At 43.6% G+C, this 10,001-nt stretch overlaps 1 non-coding gene across 1 annotated transcript; it reads right to left on the bottom strand.

Annotated features, from left to right (window-relative positions):
- Positions 1-9,431: 9,431 nt before the first annotated feature.
- trnas-aga (transfer RNA serine (anticodon AGA)) lies at positions 9,432-9,513 on the bottom strand. Its single transcript has one exon. It is a non-coding gene; the product is annotated as a tRNA-Ser (tRNA).
- Between the last annotated feature and the right edge of the window lie 488 nt (positions 9,514-10,001).

Here is a 10,001-nt window from a genome sequence, read left to right as displayed (position 1 = left end):
AGTTCACAATAACCCTTTCGACCTAACCTGTACAAACTCTTGTGCCTATCGTTCTTTGTCCCCACATTTTGAAGCACCGGTCCTTGCCGTGGGTGGTGAAGGAGCTAACTACTGCCTCGCAGAAAAACCGTGGGGTCAGAGACGCGATCGATCTGTCATGCAGCGGGGATTGCATTGCTCAGAACAGACGTGTTTGCTGTGTGGGACTGAAATTGAGCTCGATCACACACAGATACGGTGTAACAGCTGCCAGCAGATGTGGAGACGGTTGGGACGGTTTCATTCGCACTCTGGGAAAAAGACTGGATCCTAAATTCAGGGGGGCTAAACGTATCACAGATAGAAGGCTGAAAATTAGTTTGGGAACGATATGAGTCATGACCGAATGGCGGCAGACCAGATGAGCTGAAAGCTCTAACTGTCCTCCGATGCCTTCTGGTCTCTTGCCATCCATTATCTAAGGAAATAGAAACAGAGTTAATCGTGCATTTCGAAGGCCTCCTCTGATAACTTGGCGAGGTGAGAGATGAAACAGTTCTGCTATTAAATTTTGAGACTGGGAGAATGTTTGGGGACGGAGTAATAAAAGAGAAACTGAGTATCAAGTTGAGAGTCAGGAGATATTCAATAAAAAGGTAGACGGAGATGGACATGGAGAAATAAATGTCACTGGTCTTGAATACTGAACTCGGTTTTCCTTTCCAAGATTCTACCAGACCTGCTGAGATTTTCCCGCAATTTCTTTTGTTGGTACTGAAACAGAAGGGAGAAGTGTGACCCTGGACCAGCTATGTCTGCTCTGTGGACGTTTGAATTCCCTGTTCGAACAAATCACTTCTGACCCACACAGAAACCTCACTATCCTGCATCACCCCCATCCATGTTACTGTCAATAAGCTGTTCATGACGTAAACGCATATTGGTACACAACAGCATCATTTACCGAGTGAATTGGGAAAATTTCAGGGAGAGTTCCATTCGGTTTCCATCAGAGCATTCTCATTCAGTTAATTCTATTGCAGCAGCATTTGACATGCAGCTGTCAATGTCATGTGGCCATTCGCATTCAACGTCTCTGGACATATTGGTTGGGGCACGTTTGGAATGGTACCTCACATTTTGGAAGAGACATCGTTTATAGCATATTCGGCTGAACTGATAACCTTGTCTCTTGCACCTGCAGTACAGTGGAGACAGTTTTCACTCAGAAACTAAGAGATGATCAAAAACGGAGGAAAAAATGTGTCAACAAAACCTGCCTCAGCGAGCGAATTCGCTCTTGCAACATTAATGGAAAGTGGCAAACATATTAACAAATAACAGCGCCCTGCATGGGTCTCGACCGCACATCATTGAGATTAAAGGTCTCAGACTCTACCGACTGAGCGAGCCAGGACAGGACTGGTGTTGGTTAATTTATCATTTCATACTGAGTTGAATTCTGCTGACACGGCAATTTTCAAAAATCTCGTTCATTCCTCCCCATTGCAAGTAACATTATTAAAGTCTTTCAATTCTCAGATTTACTCCTTCAAACGATTACAATCCATTTAGGCCTTGCCCCAGGATTTACGATTCTCTGTTAATATTTTCATATTTTGACCCTGATCCTTAGCTCGCCGAAGTGATTCCCAGACAATCTGGCAGACTGCAAATCAATCGGGAAAATACCTCAGGAAATCAAACCATTTCTGATTAGAGTATAGGGAATCCAATCTGCTGAAGAGACAGAGTCATCACCATCAACACTTTCTTTGTTCTACCTGCCTACAAAATTTACCACTTCTAATATTCGAGACAGGAATTCTGATTATAATTTTTTTAAAAAACAGGAACAATCTTCTGAAGCCATTTCCAATTTGAACTAGAATTTTTTACCCTTTCACACGGTAACAGCCGTTCCTGAGGAAGGAGTTTCCATGAGCTGTGTCCCAGGTCTGGGCACGAAACCGCTCATTGAAACGGCAGTAGCCCCTTTCTGTTGGCAGCGGGGGCTTGTAGAGAGTGGGATCACATTCTGCTGCACGTGACCGTTTCACTCACTGCGGACTCAGGGTCAATCATGGATGAGTTCTCGAGGTTGTATGTCAGTACATGGTCGGTCTCAATACTTAGAGTCATAGAGTCATAGAGATGTATAGCTCTGTGCTCTTTTTGGGCTAGGAGAACCAACATTTCAGCCAAATGCTCTGACCATTTGAGACACAGCAACTGGCAGCAAAATTGTGCGTGTACACATCCAAACGCACAGTGCTCGAGAGGATGTGGACAGCAGTAGTTCTCATTATTTTAAGAATCAGTTGCTCATGTACCCGTGGTTATCGCAGAGAGGGTGAGAGACCCGAGGAGTAACAAATACACCCATAAAATAATATCAGGACCTGTGTAGTTCATTCATAAAAAGCTGCCTGCTGTTGTTCTATTGCAAAGTTGGGTTTCAAACCCACGACGCAATAGAGACTGGACCCTAAACCCAGCACATGAAACCTCTCTGGATTAGTGGTGCTGGAAGAGCACAGCAGTTCAGGCAGCATCCGAGGAGCAGTAAAATCGACGTTTCAGGCAAAAGCCCTTCATCAGGAATACAGGGTTTCACCCGAAACGTCGATTTTACTGCTCCTCGGATGCTGCCTGAACTGCTGCGCTCTTCAGCACCACTAATCCTGAATCTGGTCTCCAGCATCTGTATTCATTGTTTTTTACCTGCATTAAACTACTCAGCGACGCTCCCTGACGATAACTAAGCGCCAAACCTGGCAAGACTAATGTTTCAGCATCGCCTCAGTTCAGGCAATTTCCCCTGGCACTTTCTATGAATACCTCCGCATAATTAAAAATAATATTTACAACGATTTGAAAGGTTTGCACGGTGTGGGCATTAGTGAGAAGCGTAATATTCTTCGACAGTTTTCCCTGGAGCTTCAGGCCTGAGGGATGTCCTTGGAAAAGTTTACAAAATCATGAGGGAGACGAGCAGAGAACATAGTCAATCTGCACTTTTTTCAGAAGTCACGCGAGTTTAAAGTGAGATAGCATAGTTTTAATGTGAGAGCAGTACAATTTGAAAGGGATGTGAGCGACACTTGATTTAATACAGACATTTTTGTGCGTGTGGAATAAATTGCCATATTTAGTGGCAGAGTTTGGTGCACTCACAACACTTCAAAGGCATCTAAATGGGTATACAGAAAGGAAGTGTTCGTAGAGATAAGGGACAAATATTGAAAAATATGTTTAGATTAGTTACGGTCATCTGTTCAGTAGGTGCAAGTTGGATAGGAAGGTTTGCTTCTGTGCTCGGCAATTCTGTGACACTCCAGTACCTGACAACAGTTTCAATAGACCACTTGCAAAAACGCATGCTGTTTGTTACTAAGTCAGCGTGTTTGAATTTTATTTTTCTTGAGGCGTAATGTTTTGAAATGACACAGAGAGGAATGTTTTCCAGACATTTACAGACAATGACCATTCTCCTTGACACATTCCCAAGTTCTCCATCAAATAATTTCGTTGACTAAAAAAACCTCACAAATCGTGTTGTCCCCTCAACTCTCCAGTGAATCCAAAAACTGACAGCTCTTAACGTGGACCAGGTGCAAAACTCAAAAGGCAGAGTCATTATCAGACACACAAACTCAATACTTCTGTCTGTGAGGCAGTGCGAGACGTGTATGTCAAGAACTGCTCACACAAATAGCACCGAAGCAATTCTAAACGGAGCTTCCCGACATTCTGGAGATTTAGTGCATTGCCAAGTAACAGAAAGTGCTCAAGTAACATAAAACAAAACAGAAAAATGTACCATGCAAAGTGAATATTACCAATTATATTCTCGATTAAATTAGCTCAACAATGCGCTGGTGCCTCCATCTGATCGAGCGAGCCAACCTCCATCCTCCCTCACCAGGACAGTAATGAAGGAAATGAGAGAAATATAACAAAGTTTTACGTTGCGATTGCCCAACTTTTAGCCACAACAACAAAAAACGAGGGAGCAGATTTAGTGCAGGATCTGGCTTCACAACAGCGGTGAAATAACGACGTCCACTCACTTTTAGGGAAAACTGTGAACAACTCACATTGTCCAGAATATGAATACACAGCGCGGGCTGTTAACTTCCCATATTCTATTGCTGCCCTGACATTCATACGAAAATGTACCTTTCAAAGAGAGCGTCTGTAGCTGTGGAATGACAGTGGCAGCTGTTTCCCCTCGCTCTTACTGCCGCCCTTGGTAGTGTAGGGGCTGGTATTCTCATCTTACACGCGGTAGTTGAGTGTGCAATTCTCTGTTGTGGAAAAGCGGAGTGTTTTGGAGCAGAAAGATGTGAAGTTCGGATGCTTCTGGATTTCTTGTTGAAAAGTTCGGTGACTCGAGGAAGATGGTTTGCAGACTTTTCCTCGCCTGTCTGGGTGACATTATCAGCGCTGCAGAGGTTCCTGTGAAACGCCGCTCTCATGTTTTGGTCCGAATTCATTTGGTTTCACTCCCGCTGCATCCGTTTGTTGGGATTGCAGATTGGGTCCAACGGATGGAATCCGTGGATGAGTGCCCTGCTTCCAGGAATTGTCTGGCTGTCTTCTGCTTGCCCTGTCCTATTATTGTTGTGCTATTCTAGTCGAATGTGTGGCCCTTGCCGTTTGTACGTATTGCTACTAGGGACTGCTGGACTGACGCCCACACAAATTCTTTGCCAAGAACCAATATCCACACACCTTCATTCGCAGATGCATGGCACACAAAGTTCGCAACGAGGATATGCTTTGAGGTAATTATTAAATCATGCTTCCCTGTATTAAAAACAAATTCTGGAAAACGATATCCAGACTCCTCCGAACACTCGGACTTATGACAGCTCAGAAACCGAGAGCCTCACTCAGACAACAACTCACGAGAAAACAAGGCCCAATATGCATCATGTGCAGGTCAAACGTGGTTGACGAGATTCCACGCAGGGACTGCACGAAACACGACATAGGAGAAAGAGGCTGACAACTAGAGAGCTGCATTCATAATTTCATCTGGACTGTAAACGCCTCGGACAGCTGTTCCTTGCAGTTATGCACAGAATATTGAATGTCTCTGATTCCAGGGCTTGGAACTCGGATGATATGACCGTCTGCAGCACTGGTTACTTCCTTGTGTGAGGTAACTCCTGATGGAACACATGTAACACTCTATTGCTCATTGAGAAATATATCCAAAATAGGAGCTCATAGCAGCATTCCTGTTGTCTTTCTGTTGCTGTCCCTGACATGCCCTGTGGCACTGCACTTATTCTATGTTTCCTGAGGGTTTGGCACATGCTTCCACGATCGTATTATGGGCAGTAATCTGCATTTTCGCTTCAAGGACACGTGTGTGAAGCGGAGGTCCACCATTCTCGATGCTATTTTTCTCTTCTTATGCGCAACTGCATTACAGTAAAGGATCAATTAATATTGTAAGATGATATACAGAGGCCTGTGAAATATTGAAGTTTTAATGACATCTCTGCAATGGTTATAGATTACCTTGATTCAGGAAATAAGGATGTAAAGTCTGTTTGGCTGGAGTTGAGGAACAGTGAGGAATGAACTCACAAGCATGTGTAGTTTACAAGCCCACTCGCAGTAACCACAAAGCGAAATAAATCGTACAAGGAAAAAATATTGTGTGTGAGTGACAAAAATGGCAATAGTCATGCGTGATTTAACTTCCCATCTAAAACTCTCGGTTCCATTGTAAAAACGTTTGGAGAACCATAATCAAAAACATCCCACATGTCCCATAAAACATCACGAGGGATATCTTGGTAATTGCTTACTCTACTGGTGACTTAATTTTCCTATTTTCTTGGAAACCATCTCTTTAATTGTGAGCATCAGAAAAAGCTTTCTTTTGCCAGCAAGAAATAAATTTGTGATTAACCTTTGTTCGTTTCATGTACAAGAACACTGAGACTCCTCTGCACTGCACATCTTTTGCGTTTCTATCGATTTTAATAGTAGCGTGTCTTTTGATTCTTCCCAACAAAGTATATGACCTCGCATTCCCGACATGAAACTGCATCTGCCAAGAATACTCCAATTGTTGGAGGGAATCCTGAGGAACAGAATGTACATGTATTTGGAAAGACAAGGACTGATTCGGGACAGTTAACATGGCTTTGTGCGTGGGAAATCATGTCTCACAAATTTGATTGAGTTTTTTGAAGAAGTAACAAAGAAGATTGATGAGGGCAGAGCAGTAAATGTGATCTATATGGACTTCAGTAAGGCGTTCAACAATGTTCCCCATGGGAGACTGATTGGCAAGGTTAGATCTCATGTAACAGCAGTGGACCTAATACCGACCCTTGTGGTACGCCGCTAGTACCTGGACACCAAGAAGAACATGTTCCATCAAATACAACACTGTTTTCTATTGGCAAGCCAATTACTGATCAAAGCTGCAATCTCTCCCACAATTCCATTCCATTATGGGGAACTTTATCGAACAACTTTCTGAAACCCATATACACCACATCAACCGGTTTACTGTCATCTCCCTGTTTGGTCACTTTGTCAAAAAAGTCAATAAGATTCGTTAGGCAAGGCATACCCATCACAAAACCGTGCTGACTGTCCCTGATCAGATTATTCTTTTCTAGATGGTCATAAATCCTACCTATAATAACCTTTTCCAACACATTACCAACAACTGCAGTGAGACTCACTGGTCTGTAATTACCAGGGTTGTCTCTACGACACTTTTTGAACACGGCAACAACATATGCTATATTCCATTCCACAGGAACTATTCCTGTAGACAACGATGATTTGACGATTGATGCCAAAGGCTCATCAATCTCTTCCCTTGCTTCCCAGAGGATCCTAGGACAGATCCCATCCGGCCCAGGGGACTTGTCTGTTATCACACTCTGCAGTATTTCTATCACCTAATCCTTGTGAACCTCAATCTCTAGTACTCTGGAAGCAAGTATCTCAGTATCTTCCACGCCAACATTTTCATTTTCTATAGCGAACACTGTCGAAAAATATTTATGTAGTGCTTCCCCTATCTCCTCTGACTCCACACACAACTTCCCATTATTATCCTTGATTGTCCCAAATTTAACTCTCGTCATTCTTTTAATCCTGACATACCTATGGAAAACCTTAGGGTTAACCCTGATCCTATCTGCCAACAAATTCACATGTCTCCTCCTGGCTCTTCTCAGCTCTGTTTCGATCTTTCCTGATATCGTTGGAACCCTCGAGCGCTCTAACTGAGTTTTCACATTTTGTCCTAACATAAGACTTCTTGTTCTTCTTGACCAGGGATTCCACTTCCTTTGTAAACCACGGCTCACTCGTTCTATATCTTCCTCGCTGCCTGACAGGTACATACTTATCTAGGACACACAGGAGCTTTTCCTTGAATAAGCTCCACATTTTAATGTGCTCACCCCCTGCAGTTTCCTACCCCATTCTACCTTTCCTAAATCTTACCTCATCTTCCTAAATCTTGGGACTTGTGCCTCACAACACACTTCACATTCAACAACCAGATATACGAACAAATCAACGGAACACCCATGGGCTCACCAATCTCGGGACTCATAGCAGAAGCAGTGATGCAAAGGTTAGAGCAGTCTTACCGCAAATTCAACCCAAACACTGGTTCAGATACGTGGATGACACCTTTGTAATAATTAAAAACACGGAAATAGAGAAAACACACAGGATCATCAACTCCACACTCACAGGAATCCGATTCACCAGAGAGGAAGAAAAGGACAACCAACTCCCATTCCTAGACGTGATGGTACAGAGAACACCTAACGGAGAATTCGCCACAAAGGTACACAGGAAAGCCACACACACAGACCAAGTCCTGAATTATGAGAGCGACCACCCCAACATACACAAACGAAGTTGCATCAAGACACTATTCAAAAGGGGCACAACACACTGCAGCACACCAGAACTGCAAAAAGAGGAAGAGGAACACCGATACAAGGTATTCGCCGAAAACGGATATCCTCGCAATTTTATCAACAGATGCCTAAGGGATAGACCACGGAATGAGGACATGCCACAACCCAAAGGACTAGCCACACTACCACACATCAAGAACATCTCCGAACTGACAGCCAGACTACTGCGACCACTAGGACTCTTAACAGCACACAAACCAACAGCCACACTCAGACAACAGCTTACCAGAACTAAGGACGCGATACCCAACATGAGCAAATCTAATGGAGTTTCCAAAATCCCATGCAAGGACTGCACAAACACTATATAGGACAAACAGGAAGACAGCTAACGATCCGCATCCAGGAACATTAACTCGCCACGAAACGAAGCGACCAACTATGCGTCGTCGCCACACACACAGACGACAAGCAACATGAATTCGAGTGGGACAACACTACTATTATAGGGCAAGCCAAACAAAGAACAGCCAGGGAATTCCCAGAAGCATGGCACTCATCCACAAACTCCATCAACAAACACATCGACTTGGACCCAATATACAAGCCACTGCAGCGGAGAGCTGAAACTGACAACAGGAAGCGGCAAGGACAGGCCACTATAAATGCCGCAGGAAACACCACAGAAGCGCTTCACAGGAGGCTCCCAAGCACTGAGGATGCCACCTAGACAGGGGACGAAACGTTTCCAACAAACACTTCCAGCTCGGCGAACAGAAACACATCATTGTCTTGAGTGTTCCAGAGTTTTTCATTGTCCCAGAGTCCAGATGAAGTTTGTATTCCTCACGTACGGGAACGAGAATTCTTTCAATGTCTCAGATCAGTTCCTGTCCCGACAACATCAGAGTCAATGTCCCGTCCTCTACTCGGTCCGATATTTAACGCTTCTTCATTCTCCTCTGATTCCATTTCCCAAAGAGTTTCTCAAGATTTCCAAAGCTGGAGCCTAAATTATATGGTTTGCTTCCTAAACATTTTTCCAACTGCCAACTGACAATATTTTCACAGTATCTCTTCACAATCCTCTGGCTTTCACCATGACCATGGATAAGAATCCCGTTTGGTGGAGAGATTCCCGAGGCTGATGAGTTTCACTTTGGAACAAAGATGGTTAAGTGGCGATTTCCTGCGGTTGTTTCTAATGATGGGAGAGGGAGCGGTGGGGAATGAGCACTTTGACGAGCAGGAGGAAGTGTTGCCACTGACCCGAGTCAGAGAACAGAGGACAGGGATTAAAGGAATCTAATGAAAAGCAGCACTTCTGCTCAGGACGTTCAATAACAGCTGCAGAAACCCGATGTGTCGCGCAGTGTATCTGGAAAGAGAAATAGAGATAACGCTTTAAATATGGAACATTTCTGATGAAGAACTCGAGTTTCCCAAGTCTAATCAAATTACCGGACTGGTTTGCAAAATAGGTTTTCTGATTTTTGAGCAAAAATTGTTCCAGCAGGAAAGCATTCATAACGTAGTCAGTAGGATTCGAACCTACGTGGGGAAACCCCAAAGAATTTCTAATCCATCGCCTTAACCACTCGGCCATGACTACAGACAGCTCAGCAGCCCTGAGCATTGACCAAATCAGCCGTGATCTCATTGAAAGCTCTTGCTGACTTGATGAGGGAAATGTTTCCATCTCCTTTCATACCTTTGCTGTCATTTGTAAGGTGCGAGACACCAATGTAAAAAAAAAGAAAAGCACAAAGGTAGGAAAAGATATTTGCAGCCAAACTGAGTCAAAATTATTTATTAACAGGAAAATCACACTTGGCAATTTGCTAGACCTCTTTGCGAACATGACCAGCAGAGGTCAGCAAGGGAGCTATTGATCTGAGTATTTTTGGACCTGAAGCAAACAAAGGTTAGTGACATATTCATTTCTTTTTGTGGCAAACGAAAGGGTCTTTCCTGATGGTTACAATGAAAGAAATGGTTCCCAATAAAATATAGAGATTAAGTCGCATCTAGATATACTTCAATGTGATACGATTCACTTTCAGTCCCTAATTCCCCCAGAGATGGATGGGGTGAGTTACT

This window comes from Chiloscyllium plagiosum, unplaced genomic scaffold, assembly GCF_037043375.1.
Source record: "Chiloscyllium plagiosum isolate Xiang-an unplaced genomic scaffold, Cpla_swu_hap1 HiC_scaffold_13, whole genome shotgun sequence".
NCBI classification, from domain to species: domain Eukaryota; kingdom Metazoa; phylum Chordata; class Chondrichthyes; order Orectolobiformes; family Hemiscylliidae; genus Chiloscyllium; species Chiloscyllium plagiosum.
The sequence above is the reverse complement of the archived record's forward strand: the minus strand, read 5'-3'. Positions and strand labels throughout refer to the sequence as shown.